The following is a 6,000-nucleotide window of genomic DNA, read 5'->3' as shown; positions in this document are numbered from 1 at the left end:
CATTTCTTGTTTTTATATCCGGATTGCTTTCCTTTATTGGCTGAGGTATAGAGTACAAAAGCAGTGATGTGATGCTGGAACTGTATAGAGCATTGGTTAGGCCACAGCTGGAGTATTGCATGCAGTTCTGGTCACCACATTACAGAAAGGACATAATTGCTCTGGAGAGAGTACAGAGGAGATTTACAAGACTGTTGCTAGGGCTTGAAGGTTGCAGCTGTGAGGAAAGATTGGAGAGGCTAGGGTTGATTTCCCTGGAACTGAGGAAGCTGAGGGATGACTTGATTGAGGTGTACAAAATTATCAGGGGTCTAGATAGAGTGGACAGGAAGGACCTGTTCTCCTGTGGGGAGGTCAGTTACCAGGGGGCACAGATTTAAGTGATTAGTAGAAGGATTAGAGGTGACATGAGGGGAAACTTTTTCACCCAGAGGATAGTGGGTGTCTGCAAATCGCTGCCAGGAATGGTGGTGGAGGCAGAGACTCTCAATTCTTTTAAAAGTTACCTGGACATGTACCTGAGGTGCTATAACCTGCAGGGCTATGGACCAGGTGCTGGGAGATGGGATTAGTTTGGGCGGATAGTTTATTTGGCTGGCACAGACATGATGGGCTGAATGGCCTCCTTCTGTGCTGTACTTTTTCTATGGTTCTATAGTTCAAGTCAGGATGGTATGTGGCTTGGAGGGGAACTTGCAGGTAGTGGTGCTCCCATGCACCTGCTGGCCTTGTCCTAGGTGGTAGACATCGCAAGTTTGGAAGGTGCTGTCTAAGGACGCTTGGTGAATTGCTGCAGTGCACCTTGTAGACGGTATACACTGTTGCCACTGTGCATCAGTGGTGGAGGGAGTGAATGTTGAAGGTGGTGATGGGATGCCAATCAAGCAGGCTGCTTTGTCCTGGATGGTGTCAAGCTTCTTGAGTGTTGTTGGAGCTGCACCCATCCAGGCAAGTGGAGAGCATTCCATCACACTCCCGACTTGTCAATTGTAGATGGTGGACAGGCTATGGCGAGTCAAGAGGTGAGTTACTTGCCGCAGGATTCCTAGCCCCTAACCTGCTCTTGTAGCCATGATATTTATATGACTACTCCAGTTCAGTTTCTGGTCAATGGTAACCCCCAGGATGTTGATAGTGGGTGATTCAGTGATCGTAATACCATTGAATGTCAAGGGGAGATGGTTAGATCTTCTCCTGTTGAAGATGGTCATTGCCTGGGACTTGTGTGGTGCGAATGTTACTTGCCACTTATCACCCAAGCCTGGATATTGTCCAGGTCTTGCTGCATTTCTGCAAGGACTGCTTCAGTATCTGAGGAATCATGAATCGTGTTGAACATTGTGCAATCATCAGCGAACATTCCCACCTTATGATTGAAGGAAGGTCATTGATGAAGCAGCTGAAGATGGTTGGGCCTAGGACATTACGCTGAAGAACTCCTGCAGTGTTGTCCTGGAGCAGAGATGATTGACCTCCAACAACCACAACCATCTTCCTTTGCACTAGTAATGACTCCAACCAGCGGAGAGTTTTCCCCCTGATTCCCATTGACCCCAGTTTTGCTAGGGCTCCTTGATGGCATACTCGGTCAAATGCTGCATTTGACAAATTACATTTTGCCTGTTTATGTTGTTTCTGTATTTTAGAATCCAGGACCTAGTTTAACACTTGTCATGGTAAATAAACTGGTTTTGGCTACCTACTGTTAATCACTCTGTCCTTTCTTTTCCCACTCTGCTTTTTTCTGTACATGACTCTTCTGAAGTACAATCTGCTCCAGCCTATAAAATTCTCCTGATTTGGAGATCACTGCCCTTTTGTTGGCTGCCCTGTCTTCTGACACAAATTACAAGCAGGTGGCGAAGTTGCACAAACATTGACCATCACAGGTTAAATTGTCTTGTGACAATAGTAGTGTGAGAAATGGTCTGTCTTCCTATTGCTGATTTTTCTACTGCCTCACCTCAATAACCATAATAACAATTCTTTCCTTGAGTTTCATGGTTTATTGGATGAATTTGCACTCCTGACACAATGTGAATCCACAGAGGTCATCTGATAAAGTCCATCTACCACCCCGTGACCTGGTGTAGGCTAACTTTATTCTGCCAACAAAAGTAATTTGCATTGGCATTGCATAATATTTTGCTTGCTAGCTAGCTAATACAGTTGTGTTGCTCGCCATTGATATTTGTTTGCTTAGCTACTTTATTTATAAGGAGAAATGTGTTTTAAATCGAACTGTGTTTTGATGGTATTAGATTGGCTATATAATTTATATACAGATTAATTGCTCCTATGTCCGTGGCTGAGTCAATAATTGTGTCAAATATCCATGGTGCAACATGTTGGTGCCTATCCCGGTGCCATGAAGGGTCAAATAGCCTTCTTCTGTGCTGTATGATTCCATGACTTGTCATTTGTTATTTGTCTATATTTTTGGTTGGGAATAGCATGTGACATGGGGAGAACACAGAAAGAAAGACTTGCTTTTTCATAGCACAGCCTCACTCCTCCCCCTTCACATATCATGAATTAATTTGAAGTGTCGTGATTATTATGAAGGAAAAGACAAAGAACGAGAAAAGAAATAATTGATGCAGACACATTAAGCAGCAATGGTGAGAGCAGCTCCTTCAATGGCTCAGTGGCTAAATTCTTCTTTCATTATGGCACTGAGCCATATAGTTTAAAAAGGACCCACCTTTGATCCCAGTTTCTTTTGAGTTAGCTGACCTAGCCAAGATAACAGAGGCAGTGTGACATGTCTCAGTGCTTCTGGGCGACAGAGTGAAAAAATCAACCAAGCTTCCTGCTCCTGATCTCTATCTTTGGACTGTTGCTAAAAAGACGGCGTGTGCACTTTATCTCTTGGTTTATTCTCTCTCTGTATTACCAAATGGATCATCGTTGAACACAGAGAAGCAGTTTGATTCAATCAGCCATCACATTCATACTGTCGTTTTGCTGTTCCACATTACTAGAAACCTTGTTCTGTGTAGGTCATGGCTGTTACTGTCATATTAAAAGTTCAGTGGTAAAGAACATTTTACTTTCATGCTTAACCTTGATTCAGCTCAGGGCACCAGCTGGGTCTGTTATATTTCTTATCGGGACTCATTACCCAAATTTGACCACAGTGACCTATTTCACACAGGATAAAGACATTGCACATATTCACACAATATGCAAGACTAAAAGTGACTACTTCTTTGGAAAAGGCTTTAAATTAATGCTGTGAAAGCGAATGAAGGTATTTAAACTATATGAGTAACTGTCAGCCACATAAGGGCTGGGAGTTGGAGAACAATCTTTGCCACCGTGGGTAATCTGTTATTTAATGTAATAAATGTTTTCGTTACATTTTTGAAAGGAACTTCCTGGGTTTGCAGCCAGGTACACTGGTTCGCCTGGGTGCAATGGTTATTGGGCGGTCAGTGTGCACACCTGTAAAGAAACTCATCCGATTTTAATCCATTTAAATTAAAGGAAGGAAAATCAGCCTCCTTTACAGGTTTGTGCTCCGATTTTATTTTCTGATATCTGCTGCGGTTCAGTATGCCTTGTTGCAGACCCAACAAAATCACCCTGGCCCTTGCTATAAGTTTTGTTTGTATGTGAAAGACAGCAATGGAATTGGGAGGGAGTCTTCAAAAAGTCTCTCCATAGAGTCGCTCAATGGCCAGAACCTACAACTGCATCATGACGATCGACAGCAAAGTGAAATGTGAAATGTTGACATAGCAATTAACAATGGGAAATGTTGAACGACAGCCTGACCAAAAGTCGTGTCAATGGAAAATAAGATTTGTGTGAGAATTCTGTGCCCTAAGACATTACTTTCAGTAATATATTAGACAATCTCCCGTGACATTGCTCATGTTGTAAATCCTAAGCGTAGTAATGCTCCATCCATCAATATTGGCGACCACGCTCTGGAAGTGGTTCAAGAGTTCACCTACCTAGGCTCAACTATCACCAGTAACCTGTCTCTAGATGCAGAAATCAACAAGCGCATGGGTAAGGCTTCCACTGCTATGTTCAGACTGGCCAAGAGAGTGTGGGAAAATGGCGCACTGACACGGAACACAAAAGTCCGAGTGTATCAGGCCTGTGTCCTCAGTACCTTGCTCTACGGCAGCGAGGCCTGGACAACGTATGCCAGCCAAGAGCGACGTCTCAATTCATTCCATCTTCGCTGCCTTCGGAGAATACTTGGCATCAGGTGGCAGGACTATATCTCCAACACAGAAGTCCTTGAAGCGGCCAACACCCCCAGCTTATACACACTACTGAGTCAGCGGCGCTTTAGATGGCTTGGCCATGTGAGCCGCATGGAAGATGGCAGGATCCCCAAAGACACATTGTACAGCGAGCTCGCCACTGGTATCAGACCCACCGGCCGTCCATGTCTCCGTTATAAAGACGTCTGCAAACGCGACATGAAATCGTGTGACATTGATCACAAGTCGTGGGAGTCAGTTGCCAGCATTCGCCAGTGCTGGCGGGCAGCCATAAAGACAGGGCTAAATTGTGGCGAGTCGAAGAGACTTAGTAGTTGGCAGGAAAAAAGACAGAGGCGCAAGGGGAGAGCCAACTGTGCAACAGCCCCAACAAACAAATTTCTCTGCAGCACCTGTGGAAGAGCCTGTCACTCCAGAATTGGCCTTTATAGCCACTCCAGGCGCTGCTTCACAAACCACTGACCACCTCCAGGCGCGTATCCATTGTCTCTCGAGATAAGGAGGCCCAAAAGAAGTACTCAGGTGAAGTGGGGTTAGAGAGCTGAGCTAATAGATCAGCGTGATGAAAGTCATAGCAACAGACAGTAAGGTTGGTGTGTAATAATTTTCCATGTGCAAGGTCTTTAAAATATGAATATATATAATTAAATATGCATTGACACATAAATGCAAGAAGCAATTAGCTAGAGAGGAAACTGGGTGGCAAGCTAGTCAACTCAATTCAAAGATAATGATTTTACTGACCATTTTTCACCATCTTTGTAACAGATAAGATCCTATCTGGTTACAGAGTTTATTTACATTACATGGATAGGGTAAACTAAGGACTCACTCATGCATTCATGCTTGTATTGCAGGCCAAATAAATGTTGTAATTTTGTAAATTATTTGCAGGGCCGCAGCTCTTATCTGGACTCCTGTCTCCACAAGGATGAGACATTGTCAAAATAGCACAGTAATTTAAAATTCTAGTGTGCTTTATAATTGGATTTAATGGAATATGGTGAACAGCTTATTAGTGAGTAAGTGCTGCTTAATAGCACTGTCAACAGCATCTTCCACCACTTTTCTGATGATTGAGAATAGACTAATGGCGTGGTAATTGGCTTGATTGGATTTGTCCTGTTTTTTGTGGATAGACACTACCCGGGCAATTTTCAGCTTTGTCGAGTAGATGCCAGTGTTGCAGTGATACTTGAACAGCTTGACTCAAAGTATGGCTAGTTCTGGAGAACAAGTCTTTAACACTACAGCTGGGTTGTTGGCAGGGCCCATAGCCTTTGCTGTATCCAGTGTGATCAGCTGTTTCTCGATATCACATGGAGAGAATCTAATTGGCTAAAGACTAGGCTGGCATCTGTGATGGTGGGGTCCTGAGGAGGAGGCCAAGATGGATCATTCACTCGGCACTACTAGCTGAAGGTGGTTGCAAACGCTTCAGTCTTGTCATTTGCACTCACCTACTGGGTTCTGCCTACCACCAATCATGATTGGATATGGCTGGACAGCAGAGCTTTGACCTGATCTGTTGGTTGTGGGATAGCATAGCTCTGTTTATAGCATGCTGCTTCCACTGTTTAGCATGCATGTAGCACCAGGTTGTATCTCATTTTTAGGTATGCCTGGTGCTGCTCCTGGCATGCTCTTCTGCACGTCTCATTGAACAGATCTTCTACATTGGGGAGACCAAATGCAGATTCGGAGACCACTTTGCAGAACACCTCCATTCAGTCTGAAAGCATGACCCCCAGCTTCC

At 44.1% G+C, this 6,000-nt stretch overlaps 1 long non-coding RNA gene across 1 annotated transcript in view; it reads left to right on the top strand.

Annotated features, from left to right (window-relative positions):
* Nucleotides 1–5,182: 5,182 nt before the first annotated feature.
* Nucleotides 5,183–6,000, top strand: part of LOC137376492 (uncharacterized) — a 28,339-nt gene continuing 27,521 nt past the window's right edge. Inside the window, exon 1 of the long non-coding RNA XR_010976254.1 lies at nt 5,183–5,262. This is a non-coding gene — a long non-coding RNA (uncharacterized lncRNA). The remainder of the gene's footprint in view (nt 5,263–6,000) is intronic.

This window comes from Heterodontus francisci, chromosome 13 (assembly GCF_036365525.1).
Source record: "Heterodontus francisci isolate sHetFra1 chromosome 13, sHetFra1.hap1, whole genome shotgun sequence".
Classification (NCBI taxonomy): Eukaryota; Metazoa; Chordata; class Chondrichthyes; order Heterodontiformes; family Heterodontidae; genus Heterodontus; species Heterodontus francisci.
The sequence above is the reverse complement of the archived record's forward strand: the minus strand, read 5'-3'. Positions and strand labels throughout refer to the sequence as shown.